The sequence below is a fragment of the Saccopteryx bilineata genome, chromosome 4 (genome assembly GCF_036850765.1).
Source record: "Saccopteryx bilineata isolate mSacBil1 chromosome 4, mSacBil1_pri_phased_curated, whole genome shotgun sequence".
NCBI lineage: Eukaryota > Metazoa > Chordata > Mammalia > Chiroptera > Emballonuridae > Saccopteryx > Saccopteryx bilineata.
In genome coordinates, this window is record NC_089493.1 from 263075244 (window position 1) to 263092890 (window position 17647).

The following is a 17647-nucleotide window of genomic DNA, read 5'->3' on the forward strand; positions in this document are numbered from 1 at the left end:
TATGTCTACTACAAATAATAAAATTAATCAATTACTCATTAAATCAATAGAAATAGCTACTAAATTTCATACAAAGACTCATACAAATAGAAAAAGTTTAATGCAAAAATTTTAAATGACCAGGCAAGAAGCTTGGAATATTGTTAGAAACTGTCCTCAGTATAGTATTATAAATGCTCCTCCATTAACGAGAGGAATGAATCTTAGAGGACAACACAGTAATAACCTGTAGCAAATAGATATTACTCATATTTCTTCTTTTAGAAAACTATCTTATGTACAGTTTTATTGATATTTAATCTTCCTTTCAATAGGTCACACCTCTGCCTAGAGAAAAGGCTGATTGTGTCATTCAACATCTTATTGAAGCTTTTAATGTTATAGGCATTCTTAAAGCAATTAAAACTGACAATAGTCCTGCCTTTACATCTGCTAAATTTTCACAGTTCTTAGCATTTTAGAATATTAAACATACTACTAGTTCAATAATTGGTATTATTTGGTAAATAAATTTGGTCCTATAATCCACAAGGACAAGCGATTATTGAACACAGTAATTGCACTCTGAAAAATATGTGACTTAAACAAAAATGAGAGAGAAGGAAGATTATCTCCTAGACTTATGTTATACAAAACTTTATTTACTTTAAAAATTTTAAATACAAGAGAAGATAATTTGACTGCTGCAGACAGACATTGGACAAAAAATAACAGTTCTAAGATTAATCAACCTGTGCATTATAAAAATGAGTTGGATCAATAGGTACCTAATGTAGTGCAACATTGGGGAGGAAGAGAGTTTGCTTGTGTCATTGCAGAATCCGGTGAAGTCTTTTGGATTCCTGCTCACAGAATTAAACTAACAACACGAATAAGAACAACAGACTCTTTCAATATCTGCCTATTGCTGAGATGGAAGGAATAAATTTTGAAAGAAGAACCTTAAAGGTGCTGCTGCTTGGTATTGAAAAGGCTAAAATACCAAGTTAGGGTCAACTTAAAAAGCTGACCTTTAATGGTAAAAAGATGCTACAAGCTACTAGAAAAGAAGAAAATGCTACTAACCTGTTTTTAGCAATGATTGCTTTGGTAACAATTCTGGTAAGGTGTGCTGAAAATTTTAGTTATTAGGCATATGTCCCTAATCCTCCATTAAGTAGAGCTATTCATTAGGAAGATAATGCCTTTCCTATTTTTGTTAATGACTCTAACTGGCTTCCAGGACCTTTTAATGATAGAGGTCTCTTAGCACCTTCGGAAGAAGGCATAAAATTAGAAAATTATACAACAGGAGTTGAGGGATTACCTATATGTATAAGACATGAGCCACATTGTTTTATAAATAGAAGCTCAAGCTTGGCTATTGTCAAAAATAACAATAAAGGAGAAGGAAAAAGATGTTTGTTACAAGGATACGGATTTAAAAGTAATGCATCTGTACATGAAATGTCATAGATTAAAGCTCTCATAGTTCTGCCCGAGTTAAAGGGCAGGGTGCTGATTTAAGGTGGCATAAGAATAATGGTTTAATTACAGCTGGTGGTCAAAATAATCATAATATCATATGGTATGGAGGAGGGATGTCACCTCGAGCTCCTCACATATAAAATTTGGTCCTATACAATATCATTTGTGGAAAGTAGCCAAAGGACTTAAACATATGTCAGCATAGAAAGGAAAAATCTGGAGAAATTATTTTTTAATCATATTATGTTAATTTTTAAGAAGAATGAAACACATTTCATATCTGCTTGTGTTAGATTGCCTTATATGTTTATTATAGGTGAAACCAAATAGATAGCTGAAAATTATTCAATAACTTGCAATAAGTGTGCTTTTTATACATGTATTAACTCTTCTATTCTTTTTCTGTATTTTTTTTCTGAAGCCGGAAACGGGGAGAGACAGTCAGACAGACTCCCGCATGCGCCTGACCGGGATCCACCCGGCACGCCCACCAGGGGGCGACGTTCTGCCCACCAGGGGGCGATGCTCTGCCCCTCCGGGGGGTCGCTCTGTTGCGACCAGAGCCACTCTAGCGCCTGGGGCAGAGGCCGAGGAGCCATCCCCAGCGCCCGGGCCATCTTTGCTCCAGTGGAGCCTCGGCTGCGGGAGGGGGAGAGAGAGACAGAGATGAAGGAGAGGGGTAGGGGTGGAAAAGCAGATGGGCGCTTCTCCTGTGTGCCCTGGCCTGGAATCGAACCCGGGACTTCTGCACACCAGGCCAATGCTCTACCACTGAGCCAACCGGCCAGGGCCCTCTTCTATTCTTTTTAATGAAAATAGTCAAAGTCTTTACATTTTAAGAACCCGAACAGAAGTCTGGATTCCAGTACAGAAGCATCGGATGTGACAGGGTTCCCCTTCCATGATGCTATTAAAACATCTTATTAAGTCCTTGAAGTGAACCAAGAGACTAGTTGGACTGATTATCGCCATCATTATAGGACTAATAGCTGTAACCACCACAGCTGCTGTATCTGGAGTTGCATTACATCAAAGTATACAGACTGTGGACTTTGTACAAAAATGGCATGAAGATTCTGAACAACCGTGGACTTCTCAATAACGTATAGATAGTAACATTAATACTAAAGTTAATGATTTAGAACAAATTATGATTATGTTAAGAGATCAAATTGTTAGCCTGCAAAGACAAATTAAGCTAAGATGTGATTAGAATGTAACTACCTTTTGTGTTACCCCTATTCCTTAAAATTATACTTATTTCCCTTAGGAAAATGTTAAAAAGCATTTGTTAAATCATGATAATATAACTAAAGAAATCATTAAATTACAAAGACATATTCATGAAGCTTTTCAAAAAAAATAAAAATTCTAACAGGTCAACCTATATTGAAGGAATTAATGGATAATTTATCACAATTAAATCCTATTGAATATATTAAAGGATTTGGGGGATCCACTGTGGGACTTTTTATAATAGTATTAATTCTATGTTTACTTTTATATATAGCCTGTCAATGAATCAAAGCAAGAGAAATAAGGGATGAATGACAGAAGGCTGTGTTTTCTGTAATGTTTCATAACATTCAACATAAACAAAAAATGGGAAATGTAGTGGAATAATCCATTGCATGACCTTGGATGGGAACACAGCCAACAAGAAAAGGATGTTTTGCCAAAAGAATTGTTTTGTGATTTGAAGGTGAGTCACTGAAACAAGTCTATGTGACCAAAAGCGGTTGCTAGACTCTCTTCTCAGTAAAACATTCTCATAAGCTTTTACTACTTCCTTCAAGGTTATCCCTTGAGATAAAGAGAGGAATGTTGTGGGAACCATAGAAGCAATAACAGTTAATGCTTTTTGATATTGTATTGTTATTAAGCTATCATGCAGATGTATTCCATGTATCTTTAAGTAAAGGTTATGCTTGATGCTATGCCAATTTCTAAGTAAACGAACTTTTTGAAATCTTGTGAATAAAAATAGGACACAGTGTGAACTCGTCACCATTTGCCTGAATGAGCAGTGGTCCTTTGCTAGTTCATGAATATTTCATCTACTGATTTCTCTCTCTGTACCCTTGACTCACAACAGCAGTTAGTACAAGAGGCAGACAAATTAACTTTAGGACAAGACTTACAGGTGCAGGTGCCATATGCTGTAGTGACTCTGATAAATGCAAAAGGCTCTAATTGGCTCACCATGCCTGCCTCCCTAAATGTCAGAACACATCCTGAGGCAAAGGGGGCCTCTACTCTTCCCTATCACAAGGCCACCATGGCCCCTCTCATCCCATGGGCCCTGGACCTTGTGCCCAAATACTCTGAAGGGAAATAAAAAAGGGAAGAGACAAAAGAACTAAAAGATGGCTGGATACAACTGCCATATGGTAGAGTTGTAATTCCCCATCTTTTAGGACTGGACCAGCAGTAGTCCTGGCACTGCACATGGCCACTCATTTAGGACAAAAAATAGACAGAAAAGCTGCTAAGGAGATATTTCTACATCCCTCTCCTAGCAACTCTGGCCAAGGAAGTCAGCTGCCCAGCCTGCCAACAGAACAATGCAAGACAAGGACCCTCAGTGACCCCTGGTATCTAGTCTTATGGGCAACACCCTTTGAAGATGTGCAAGTGGATTTCACAGAAATGCCCTAAAGGCAAGGCTGCTGGTACTTATCGGTGCTAGTATGCACCTACTCAGGATGGGAAGAAGTCTACCCTACCCAGACTGAAAAGGCCAGAGAAGTAACAAAAGCATTGCTTTAAAAAGTCATTCCAAGTTTTGGAATGCCACTTCAGATAGGCTCTAACAAAGGCCCCTCCCTTTGTGGCTAAAGTAGTACAAGAGACAGCTCAGGCCTTAGGCATCACTCAGAAACTTTACAAGGCATACAGGCCTCAGAGTTTGGGGAAGGTGGAACGCATAAAAAGAACCTCAAAGTTAGGACTTAACAAGTTATGTCAGGAAGCAGGTCTCAAATGAGTGCAAGACCTACCTTCAATATTGTTTAAAATCCGGTGCACTCCATCCAAAAACACCAGATATTCACCTTATGAGGTATTATATAAGGCCTCCCTCAATATTATGTAGCTTGCCAGGGACACCTCCCGTCTCCCCAGGAGCTGGGAGAGACAGAGCTACATAGGCAGTTAGAGGCTTTGGGCAAAGTGGCCACAACCATTTCCAACTGGATGTTAGAAAGGGCTCCAATCAGTCTGTTTGCTCATGTTCATTCATTTTCCCCTGGAGATCAAGTGTGGGTCAAAGATTGGAATCAGCTCCCCTCTGGCCCAAGTGGAAGGGACCCTACACTGTAATCCTGACCACCCCTATCACTACCAAGGTAGAAGACATACCTGCCTGGATTCATCACAGCTGGCTAAAGCCTGCAATCCCTATGGAGATACCTTTGTGGACAGCAGAGATGAACCCTGCCAACCCTTGTAAGCTGACATTAAAAAGAACAACATGCCCTGCTCCAGCTACAAACTGGAAGCTGGCTGGTCAATGCACAGCTGAAGTCTGAGGAACCTCATTGTGGGGCTCCTTATAATCAGACTGTAGGAGGGGGGGGGGAAATCAGGGCAGAGGACTGTAAATTATGTCCATGTCACCAAAGAAGGCCAGAGAGTTTCCACCACTCTGATATTCTACAGTTTCTATGAGTATAAAATAACTTAAAAAGAGACCTATACTGCCTGACCAGGCAGTGGCACAGTGGATAGAGCATCTTACTGGGCCACAGAGGACCCAGGTTCAAACCCCAGGATCGCTGGTTTGAGCGCAGCCTCATCCTGCTTGAGTGCGTGCTCACTAGCTTGAGCATGGCATCTCTGGCTTGAGAATGAGATCATAGACATGACCCCATGGTAGCTGGCTTGAGCCCAACCTTGCTGGCTTAAGCAAGGGGTCATTTGCTCTACTGTAGCCCCACCCCACTTCCAACAAGGCACATATGAAAGCAATCAACGAACAACTAAGGAGCTGCAATGAAGAATTGATGCTTCTCATCTCTCTCCCTTCCTGTCTGTCTGTCCCTATCTGTTCCTCTCTCTCTCTCTCTCTCTCTCTCTCTCTCTCTCTCTCTCTCTTCCTCTCTGTCACACACACACAAAAAGGACCTGTACATATAATCAGACCCAATATTCACTATGTGCCCAGGAAATAACCAGACCTATATTTGTTATAACCCTACAGACACCACCCCCCCCACCCACTATCAATAGTGTTTGAAGTAAAAGTAACAGTAACATGGTAAGGAAAATAGATAGTCCAAGAATAGCCCAAACTAGGGTCAAAGGAAACCCTGGTTAGGTTACACTAAGGTTTAATACATGTACAGCTGTAAGTCATTCAGTCAGAGGGTGTAGGTCCTTCAGCTGGAAGAAGAGCTATATATAAGAAGAAATAGCTCATTTTTACTCACCACTACCAAGCTCTCCTTCAGAGTCCAGATGAAAATAATGAGAATCCAGTATGAAAGAAACTTCTGGAGTGTCAAAGGAGGGAATGAGGGAAGAAGGGAGAAAGGGCTAAGTTTGAAAAGTAACAAACCACAGCTGTGCAGTCCTTTATCAGCTCTCTGAAATAACTTGCAACACAAGCAAGAAAAATGGGGTATGTGAATAGTCAAGGACAAACGAACAAAGCCTCCTCTCAGACTCTTTCCCCTCCCAGAGACACAAGAGACTCACGTAAGTCTTCAGGCAAAGAAGCCAAAGAAATCAGGCACTTGTCACATGAAAGCTAAAGCTGTAAAGGTATATAAGACTCAGAAAAACTAACTTCTCATGTTCTGTTGCCCTTTTTGAGTCACACTGCTCTGACAGCTAATAAACCTCCCTTCCTCTACACTTGACTGAGCATCTTCTGGGAGTCGCTCCTTTGCTCCTGCAACAATAAGAGAGGACAATAATTTTGCCCAGGGCAAACACAAAGAGTTCAAACCTCCCATCAGATACAAGGTGTGTTAGAAATAAAAGGTCATTAATGGCTCACCGGAGGAAAGGCTACATAAATATTAGCCTCTCCTTCATGATTCTCCTGAATTAACCATAAAGGTTTGCCAACTCTCAATCCTTCTGTCCTTGTAACAATAAACAAAGAAACCCAAGTCACACACCAATGCACAGAAACTGTTTAACAAGTACATGCCTGACTTAAAAGGTGAAACCTGACCTAACCCTGAAGCAGATGTTTTATGGGTGGCAATAGTTTTATACAAAATACGGTAAAAAAGGCAAGGTCAGTCTTCAATAAACAATAAAGACAAAACTCCTGTCCACTACCATTTTGACCCAAAAAATCTGAACTTATAATATTCACTAATGCCTTAGGAAAAAACCTCCAAGTAAATATCTGTACTGACTCAAAGTATGGGTTATAGCCATACAGGTTTGCTCAGTGGATAGAGCCTCAACCCAGCATATGGATGTCCCAGGTTTGATTCCCACTTAGGGCACACAAGAGAAGTGACCATCTGCTTCTCCACTCCAACCTCTCCACTTCTCTCTCTTTCCCTCCCGCAGCCAATGGCTTTATAAATTCAAACATGGGCCCTGGGAGCTGAGATTGATTCAAGCAACAGCCCCAGACGGGGTGGATCCCCATCTAGGTGCATGCATGAGTCTCACTACCTCCCCTCCTCTCACTTAAAACAAGTATGGGTTTCTAATATCACATGCCCATGTTTCTATTTGGAAAGAAAGAGGACTTTTAATGTCTAAAAATTACCCCATAATACACCATAAAGAAATTTTAGAACTCTTTGCAGTTATAACACTTCCCCAAGAAGGTAGCAATGATAGGCTGCTGGGGCCACCAAAAGGCGAACACAGGCACAATCAAAGGCAATACATTAGCAGATCTGGCAGCTAAGATAGTAGAATAGTCTTCATCAATTACTCTAATGGCAGCTTTGCTTCCCAACCTCCCTCTACCCCCAGAAGGCCCCTTTTACACCACAGAAGAGGTCTCTTGGGCCTTAAAGAATGGATTCTCTAGAAACCCAGAAGGCTGAATATCAAGTGATAATAAGCTTTTATTACCTCAAATCTTAAAATGGAAATAAATCAAAATGTTCCGTGATGACATCCACTTGGGGAGAAATGCTCTTGCCATCCTGGTCTCCCCGCTGTTTATGAAACAGAAACAGCGGGGAGACCAAAAAACTGTAAAGGAAGTGACCTGTTAGTTAAAAAATAACCAGCCACCTCCCTCTTCCTTTCCTCTTGATGTTGTGTTTACATCAAGAAGACATACTCTGGAAAGGACTGGCCAATTGATGATACTCAGGCTGCCCCCTAAAGTTAGAATGAAGTATTTGCTAGTATTTGTAAACCCTTTCACCAATGGATTAAAGCCTTTCTTATCAAAACAGAAAAAGCTACTAAAATAGCCAGGTACTTACTAAAATGAAAATCTTGCCTGACCAGGCAGTGGCGCAGTGGATAGAGCGTTGGACTGGGATGCGGAAGACCCAGGTTCAAGACCCCGATGTCACCAGCTTGAGCACAAGTTCATCTGGGTTGAGCAAAAAAAGCTCACCAGCTCGGACCTAAGGTCCCTGAGCAAGGAGTCACTCAGTCTGCTGAAGGCCAACAGTCAAGGCACATATGAGAAAGCAATCAATGAACAACTAAGGTGTCGCAACAAGAAACTGATGATTGATGCTTCTCATCTCTCTCCATTCCTGTCTGTCTGTCCCTATCTATCCCTCTCTCTGACTCTCTCTCTGTCCCTGTAAAAAATAAATAAATAAATAAATTTTAAATTTTAAAAATCTTCCCTGGGTTTGGACTACCAAGATGCTTACAGAATGATGATGGACACTCTTTTGTAGCCAAAATTACACCACAGCTGGATCAAGCTTTCAGCATCAACTATCACTTACACTCTTCAGGGAGACCTAAATCCTTGAATAAGCTAGAAAAAGCTGTTCAGTCCTGAAAAATAACTGTAGCCAAGCTATGCCAAGAAACCGCAGTCTTGGGTGTCTATGCTTTGCATAAATCTCATGAACACACTCGCAGGTGTCCCCAAACTACGACCCGCGGGCCGCATGCGGCCCCCTTAGGCCATTTATCTGGCCCCCAGCCACACTTCCGGAAGGGGCACCTCTTTCATTGGTGGTCAGTGAGAGGAACACTGTATGTGGCAGTCCTCCTCCAACGGTCTGAGGGACAGTGAACTGGCCCCCTGTGTAAAAAGTTTGGGGACCCCTGAATGCTGTACCTAAAGAAAATTACACATTAGCCCCTTTGAACTCACCTGTGGCAGGTCCTTTCTCAGGTCTGTCCTATTATTAGATGACAAAATCCCCCAGCTGATGTCTTACATCATTAATCTAGGACAAATACAAAAACCATTGCAGAAATATGGAAACTAAATTCTACCTGCCCACAATAAAGACTACTAACACAAACAAATTGAACCAGGAGTAATGGTCTAATTAAAAATCTAGAGGGACAATTATCCTAAGTCTCAACTACAGCCCAGATGGAAGGGCCCACATCAAGTCTGACCAAACACTCCAACTGAAATAAAGCTCACAGGGATAGTCAGTTAGGTTCACTAATCTCAAATTAAACCTGTTTCCTGTGAGTCCTCACTGGAACCACAATCTAAGACCTACTTTTATGAACACACCCAAGATCTCAAACTTCTCTTCAAGAAAAAAAAAAAAAAAAACCCTGCTACAAATAAATACAGTAATGTAATGGCTGAGCCTTAGTATTATTGTTTTTTGCATATTTATATTTAAACTGAATTTCTGGGGATGGCATTGGTTCACAAAACCATATAGGTTTCTGTTGGAATCCATGGGAGTCCGAACGACCAGAGTAACAGGCTTTATTGAAAGGAAGAAAGGAACCCTGCCGGGCACTACTTCAGGAGAAGTGCACCCAAACAGATTCTGAGGCAATTTTTTATAGGGTTAAGGGAGAGTTTTGAGCAAGTGTGCGTTGCGTCAGCAGTTTTGGTATGCTCCCTTCTGCAGTTTTACGATATCAGCTTCTTGGAACGTTTCTCCTCGGGGTGGCTTTCTAGAACTTTTCTGCTTCAGGGGCGATAGTAAGTAAGCAAGGGTGGGGTCAAATAGACAAGTAGAACACCAGAAGAGCAGCTATGGTAAATTCATGTATCTATCAGTTTCAAGTGTACAATTCAACAAAACTGCATCATGTGCCCATCGCCCCAAGCAGTCTCTCTCCATCCCCATTCCCCAACCGCTGTCCTGTGTCCACCTCCATCTACCCTCCGCCACCCTTTCCCTCTGGCTATCACCACACTGTTGTCTCTGTCTATGTGTAATATATATCTATAGTTTGCCCTTAATCCCTTCACCTTCTTTCATTCAGCACCCCCCAATCCCCCTCCCCTCTGACAGCTGTCAGTCTGTTCCATGTATCCATGCCTCTATTTTGTTGGTCAGGTTACTTTGCTCATTAGGTTCCACATACAAGTGAGATCTATGGTATTTGCCTTTCTCTGCCTGGCTTATTTCATTTAACATAATAATCTCCAGGTCTACCCATGCTGACACAAAAGGTAAGATTTCATTATTTTTTTAATAGCTGAGTAGTATTCCATTGTGTAAATGTACCACAGTTTTTTATCCCCTCGTCTACTGATAGGTACTTGGGCTGTTCTAGATCATGGCTATTGTAAAAAATGCTGCAATGAACAAAGGAATGCATACATTCTTTTGAATCAGAGTTTCAAGTTTCTTCACATATATTCCCAGAAGTGAGATTGCTGGGTCAAAAGGCAGTTCCATTTTTAATTTTTTGTGGAAACTCCATACTGTATCCACAGTGGCTGCACCAGTATGTATTCCTACTAACAGTTCATGGGGGGCTTCCTTTTCTCCACATCCTCACCAACACTTGCTTGTTGATTTATTGATGATAGCCATTCTGACAGGTGTGAGGTGATATCTCATTGTGATTTTAATTTGCATCTCTCTGATGATTAGTGACATTGAGCATTTTAAAATATTTCTATTGGCCATCTGTATGTTCTCTTGAAGAAGTGTCTATTCAGGTCCCTTGCACATTTTTTTTAACTAGGTTGTCTTCTTGGTGTTGAGCAGTATAAATTCAATATATATTTTGGAAATTAACCTTTTATCAGATGCATCATTGGCAAATATGTTCTCTCATTCAGTGGGTTCCCTTTCCATTTTGTTGATGGTTTCTTTTATTATACAGAAGCTTTTTAGTTTAATGTAGTGCCATTTATTTATTTTTTTCCTTTGTTTCCTTTGCCTGAGGAGATATATCAGCAAAAATATTGCTATGAGAAGTATCTGAAATTTTACTACCTATCTTTTCTTCTAGGAATTTTATGGTTTTGCAACTTATATTTAAGTCTTTAATGCATTTTGAGTTTATTCTTCTGTATGATACAAATTGGTGGTCCAGTTTTATTTGTTTGCATGTATCTGTTCAATTTACCCAACACCTTTATTGAAGAGACTTTCTTTACCTCATTGTATGTTCTTGCCTCCTTTACCAGATAAAATTGCCTATAAAGGTGCATGTTTATTTCTGTGCTCTCCATTCTGTTTCATTGATCTATATGCCTGTTCTTGTGCCGACACCATGCTGTTTTGATTAATATGGACTTGCGGTATAGTTTGATATCAGATACTGTGACACCTCCAACTTTATTTTTATTTCTCAAGATTGCCGTGGCTCTTTGGGAACTTCCGTGGTTCCATATACATTTTTGGAATATTTGGTCTAGATCTGTTTGATACGCCATTGGTATTTTAATAAGAATTGTATTGCATCTGTAAGTTGCTTGAATAGTATAGACATTTTAATGGTATTAATTTTCTCTATCCATGAACACAGTATGTGCTTTCACTTATTTGTAGCTTCCTCAATTACTTTCTTCAGTGTCTTATCATTTCCAAATACAGTTCTTTTACCTCCTTGGTTAAATTTATTTCTATGTAGCTTACTTCTTTTCTTTTTTAAAATAGTAAATGGAATTGTTTTCTTAAATTTCTCTTTCTGATAGTTCATTATTGATGTATAAAAATGCCACTAATGAATTTTTCTTTTTTTATTTAGAAATTAAATTAATGAGGTGACATTGATCAACAACAGTACATAGGTTTCGCCTGACCATGCAGTGGTGCAGTGGACAGAGTGTCAGACTGGGACTCAGAGGACCTAGGTTCAAAACCTCAAGGTTGGCATCCTGAGCGCAGGCTCACCAGCTTGAGAGAGGGGTCACTGGCTTGAGCATGGGATCATAGACATGACTCCATGGTTGCTGGCTTGAACCCAAAGGTCACTGGCTTGAAGCCCAAGGTCACTGGCTTAAGCCCAAGTTTGCTGACTTGAGCAAGGGGTCACTCACTTTGCTGTAGCCTCCCAGTCAAGGCACATATGAGAAAACAATCAATAAACAACTAAGGTGCCACAACAAAGAATTGATGCTTCTCATCTCTCTCCCTTCCTGTCTGTCTGTCCCTATCTGTTCCTCTCTCTGTCTCTGTCACAAAAAAGAAAAAAAAAAGAGCATGTACGTTTCAGATAAACATTTCTGTAGCATTTGAACTGTTAATTGCTTTGGGTGCCTATCACCAAAAGTGAAATCATTTTCCATCACTGTATATTTGTCCTTCTTTATTTCCTTCCCCCTAACCCCTTCTTCCTGGTAACCACTTCACTTTTATCTATGTCCATGAGACTCAGTTTTTAAATTTTGCTTTTGTTTTAAGCGAATGAAAAGGAGATAGACACTCCCCATGCACCCTGGCTGGGATCCACCTGGCAACCCCCATCTGGGGCCGATGCTCAAATCAGCTCAAATCAACTGAGTTATTTTTAGCACCTGAAGTTGACACTTGGACCAACTAAGTTATTCTCAGTGCCTATGGTGGACACTTGGACAGATCAAGCCCCTGGCTGTGGAAAAGGAAGAGAGAAAGAAGGGAGACAGGGAGGGGAAGAGAAGCAGATGGTTGTTTCTCATGTGTGCCCTGACCAGGGATCAAACCTGGGACATTTTTACTCCAGACTGACACTTTATCCACTGAGTCAACTAGCCATGGTCAAGTCTCATTTTTACATCTCACCTATGTGTGAAATCATACAGTTCTTAGCTTTTTCTGATTTACTTATTTCACTTAGTATAATGATCTCAAGGTCCATCCATGTTGTAAATGGCAATATGTCACCATTTCTTATGGCTGAAGAGTATTCCATTATATACATATACCACATCTTCTTTATTCAATCCTCTATCAAGGGACACTTTGGTTGTTTCCATGTCTTGGCCACTGTGAATAATGCTGCGATGAAACATGGGGGTACATGTGTTTTCGCAAGCCAATGTTGAGTTTTTTTGGTAGCTACCCAGTAGGGGAATTGCTGGGTCATATGGTAGCTCTATTTTTAATTTCTTGAGGAACAGACATACTGTCTTTCATAATGGCCATACCAGTTTACATTTCCACCAGCAATGAATGAGGGTTCCTTATTCTCCATAGCCTCACCGACACTTGTTACCCTGTCTTGTTGATAACAGCCAACCTAACACGTATGAGGTGGTATCTAATTATAATTTTGATTTGCATATCTCTAATAGCTAGTGAAGATGAGCATCTTTTCATATATCTATTTATTGTTTGTATGCCTTCATGAGAGAAGTGTCTGTTCAGGTCCTCTACCTATGTTTTAATTGCCTTGTTTATTTGTTTGGTTTTGAGCTTTGTGAGTTCTTTACATATTTTGGATATTTAGCCCTCATCAGAGCTGTTATTTGTGAATATCAGCTTCCATTTGGATGGTTGCTTTTTTGTTTTGTTATTGATTTCTTTGGCTGTGCAGAAGCTTTTTAGTTTTATATAGTCCCATTAATTTATTTTTGCCTTTATTTCTCTTGCCTTTGGGGTCAAACTTATAAAACGTTCTCTATAGCCAAGGTCAATACATTTAGTACTTATGTTTTTTCTATGTAATTTATAGTTGCAGATCTTGTATTTAGGTGTTTGATTCATACTGAGTTAATTTTTGTGCAGGGAGACAAACTGCAGTCAACTTTCATTCTCTTGCATGTAGCTTTCCAACTTTTCCACCACCATTTATTGAAGAGGCTTTCTTTTCTCCATTGTGTGTTTTTGGCTCCTTTGTCAAAGATTATTTGTCCATATACATGTGGTTTTATTTCTGAGCTCTCAATTCTGTTCCATTGGTCTGTATGTCTGTTTTTCTTCCAATACCATGCTGTTTTCATTTTTGTGGCTCTACAGTATAATTTGAAGTCAGGTAGTATGGTACCTCCAGCTTCATTATTTTTTCTCAGAATTGCATTGGTTACTTGGGTCTTTTATGGTTCCATACAAATCTGGTGATTATTTTTGCTCCATTTCTTTAAAAAATGCCATTGGGATTGCATTAAATTTATAGATTGCTTAGGGTAATATGGCCATTTTAACAATGTTGATTCTTCTGATCCATGAGCATGAAATATTTTACCATTTCACTGTATCTTTTTCGATTTCTTTTAATCATGCTTTGCAATTTTCAGTATATAGGTCCTTCATATCCTTTGTTAAGCTTATTCTTAAGAATTTTGTTCTTGTTATTGTTGCAGTTATAAAAAGGGATTGTTTCATTCAATTCATTGTCTGAAATTTCATTGTTAGATATAAGAAAGCGTATCAATTGTATCCTGCGACTTTACTGTATTTGTTTATTGTTCCTAATAGTTTTTTAGTGGAGTCTTTGGGGTTTTCTATATACAGCATTACATCATCTGCAAAATGTGATACCTTTACTTCTTTCCCAATATGGATGCCTTTTACTTCTTTCTCTTGCTTAATTGCTCTGGTTAAGACTTCCAGTATTATATTGAATGAGAGTGAAAAGAGTGGGCATCCTTGTTTTATTCCTGATTTTAGAAGAAAAGCTTTCAGTTTTTCACCATTTGGTATGATTTTGGCTGATGATTTGTCATATATGGTCTTTATTATATTGATATAATTTCCTTCTATACACATTTTTTTTTTTTACAGAGACAGAGAGAGAGTCAGAAAGAGGGATAGACAGGGACAGACAGACAGGAACGGAGAGAGATGAGAAGCATCAATCATTAGTTTTTCGTTGTGACACCTTAGTTGTTCATTGATTGCTTTCTCATATGTGCCTTGACCGGGGGGCTACAGCAGACCAAGTAACCCCTTGCTCGAGCCAGCGACCTTGGGTCCAAGCTGGTGAGCTTTGTTCAAACCAGATGAGTTCACGCTCAAGCTGGCGACCTCAGGGTCCTGAACATGGGTCCTCTGCATCCCAGTCCGACGCTCTATCCACTGCACCACAACCTGGTCAGGCCTATACACATTTTATTGAGTGTTTTAAACATAAATGGATGTTATAGCATATTGAATGCCTTTTCTGCATATATTGATAGGATATTATTTTTGTCCTTTGTATTGTTGATGTGGTGTATTACATTGATTCATTTGCATATGTTGAACCATCCTTGTGTTCCTGGAATAAATCTCATTTTATTGTGATGTATTATTATCTTTTTAATGAATTGTTGTATTTGGTTTGCTAGTATTTTCTTTAAGATTTTTGCATCTGTATTCATTAGAGATATTGGTCTGTACTTTTCTTTTTTTGTGTTGTCCTTGCCAGGGTTTAGCATCAAGGTTATGTTGGCCTCATAAAATGTGTTAAGGCATATGCCTCTTCTTCAATTCTTTGGCAGACTGAGAAGAATAGGTACCAAGTTTTCTTTGAATGTTTGATAGAATTCACTGGTCCTGGGCTTTTATTTGGGGGGAAGTTTTTTACAGTTGTTTCTATTTCCTCATGTTTATTCATTTATTTAGCTTTTTTGCTACTTTGTGAATCAAGTTAGGAGATGTATAGTTCTAGGAACTTATGCATTTCTTCTAGACTATTGAATTTGTTGGCATATAATCTTTCATAGTATTCTAGTATGATCCTTTGTATATCTATGGTATCTGTAGTAATTATTCCTCTTTCAATTTGGATTTTGTTTATATGAGTCATTTATTTTTTCCTTGGTGAAGATAGCCTGGGGTTTGTCATTTATTGATTGTTTCAAAGAACCAGTTTTTTGTTGTATTATTTTTTCTATAGTTTTTTTATTCTCCATTTCATTTAGTTCTGCACTAATTTTTATTATTTCCTTTTTTTCTGCTAAACTTTGGGTGGCCTTTGTTCTTCTTTCTCTAGTTCTTTCAGAGGTAATGTTTGCCTGGGATCTCTCTTTTTCTTTATATAAGCATGTAATGATATAGACTTCTTCTTATTACTGCTTTCACTGCATCCCAGAAGTTCTGATATATTATGTTGTTTAATTACCACATTTTTGTGGGTTTCTTTACTTCCTTTTCGCAGTTAAATTCTAATTTAAGGGCTTTTGGTCAGAAGATATGCTTGGTATAATTTCAATCTTCTTGAATTTGTTGAGGCTAGTTTTGTAGCCCAACATATGGGCTATCATTGAGGATGCTCCATGCACACTAGAAAAAAATGTAAAATCCAATGTTCTGAGATAAAATGTTCTGTAAATGTCTATATGTCCATTTGGTCTAATGTATCATTTTCTTTCTTTTTTTTTGTTTGTTTCTTTTTGTTATTTTGTGGTGTATTATTTTGTTTTTTAGAGAAAGAGAGACAGACAGACAGACAAACAGGTAGGGAGAGAGATGAGAAGCATCAACTTATAATTGTGGCACTTTAGTTGTTTGTTATTGATTGCTTTAGCATATGTACCATGACCAGGATGCTCCAACTGAGCCCGTGACCCCTTGCTCAAGCTAGTGATCTTGGGCTTCAAGCCAGCAACCTTTGGGCTCAAGCCAACATACATGGGGTCATGTCTATGAGCCCATGCTCAAGCTGGCGACCTTGGGATTTTGAACCTGAGTCCTCAGCATCCCTGGTTGATGCTCTATCCACTATGCCACCACCTGGTCAGGCATAGTGTGTCATTAAGGTTGATATTTCTTTATTGATTTTGTGTGGGTGATCTATCTAAAGTGTCAGTGTTGTGTTGAGCTCTCCAACTATGATTGTGTTTTCTGTCTGTTTCTGTTTTTAAATCTGTTAGTAGGTGACATATATTTTGTTGCTCCCTGATTCGGTGCATGTATATTAAGAAGTGGTATGGCTTCTTAATATAGTATCCCTTTTGTTATTATGAAATGTTCATTTTTGTCTCTTGTTGTCTTGCAGTCAGTATTGTCAGATATAAGTATGGCTATGCTTGCTTTTCTTTGGGTATTATTTGCTTAGAGAATCCTTTTCCAGTCTTTTACTTTGTGTCTACTTTTGTTCTTGTAGCTTAGATGTGTCTCCTGGATGCAGCATATAATTGGGTTTTACTTTTTTATTTAATTTGCTACTCTGTGCCTCTTTATTGGGAAGTTCAGCTGATCTACATTTAGACTAATTATTGACTCTTGAGGATTTCCTGTAGCCATTTTATGTTTTGTTTTCTGGTAGCTCTGTGTCTCCTTTGGTTCTTCTGTTTTGTATTTCTGTCAGTTGTTTTTGTTTGGTGATATTCCATGCTTCTTTCCCCATTTACTCTTTTTTAAGCTGTTTCAGTATTTTTTTTTTGTTGGTGGTTACCATTAAGTTATTAAGAAAAAAATTTTTATATATACAAAAGTCCTTTGTCTATGAGTGCTTCTGACATAGATCTTCCTTTGCTACTTCAGACCTTTATTCTCTCCCTTTTATGTTTTTGTTGTCACAGATTAGCTTTCTTTATATTGTAACCTTTTTGGAGCTTTTACTTGTAGTTTTGTGTTGTGTTGTTCTTTGTATCCGGTAGAATAACCTCCATGACTATTTCCTGCATTGGGGGTTTCTGGTGATAAATTCCTTCAGCTTTTGTATGTCTCGAAAAGTTTTTATTTCTCCTTCATATTTGAAAGATAACTTTGATGGGTATAGTATTTTTGGCTGGTAATTCCTCTCAGTACTTTGAATGTTTGGGTTCACTCTCTTCTGGCTTGTAGAATTTCTGATGAGAAGTCTGATGATAACCTGATGGGACTTCTTTTATATATTATGTTCTATTTTCCCCTAGCTACCTTGAGGATTCTTTCTCTGTCATTGATTTTTAACAGTTTTATTACAATGTGCCTTGGAGAAGACCTGTTTGGGTTGA

At 38.9% G+C, this 17647-nt stretch overlaps 2 protein-coding genes across 7 annotated transcripts in view; both read right to left on the reverse strand.

Moving 5' to 3' along the window:
• Positions 1 to 17647, reverse strand: part of LOC136334318 (NXPE family member 3-like) — a 288032-nt gene that overhangs the window by 158494 nt on the left and 111891 nt on the right. The gene's annotated exons all lie outside the window — the stretch shown is intronic.
• The window catches only part of LOC136334317 (NXPE family member 3-like), a 75702-nt gene that overhangs the window by 47530 nt on the left and 10525 nt on the right, over positions 1 to 17647 (reverse strand). For 2 of the 6 annotated variants that reach the window (XM_066274366.1, XM_066274361.1), the window contains exon 1: positions 7519 to 7598. The exons of 1 other annotated variant lie outside the window; for it this stretch is intronic. The gene's annotated coding sequence lies outside the window, so the exon portion shown is untranslated. Of the gene's footprint in view, positions 1 to 5897; positions 5927 to 6165; positions 6275 to 7518; positions 7643 to 17647 lie in introns of those variants that run through there. 3 more of the 6 variants (XM_066274360.1, XM_066274362.1, XM_066274363.1) reach the window with 3 other exon arrangements.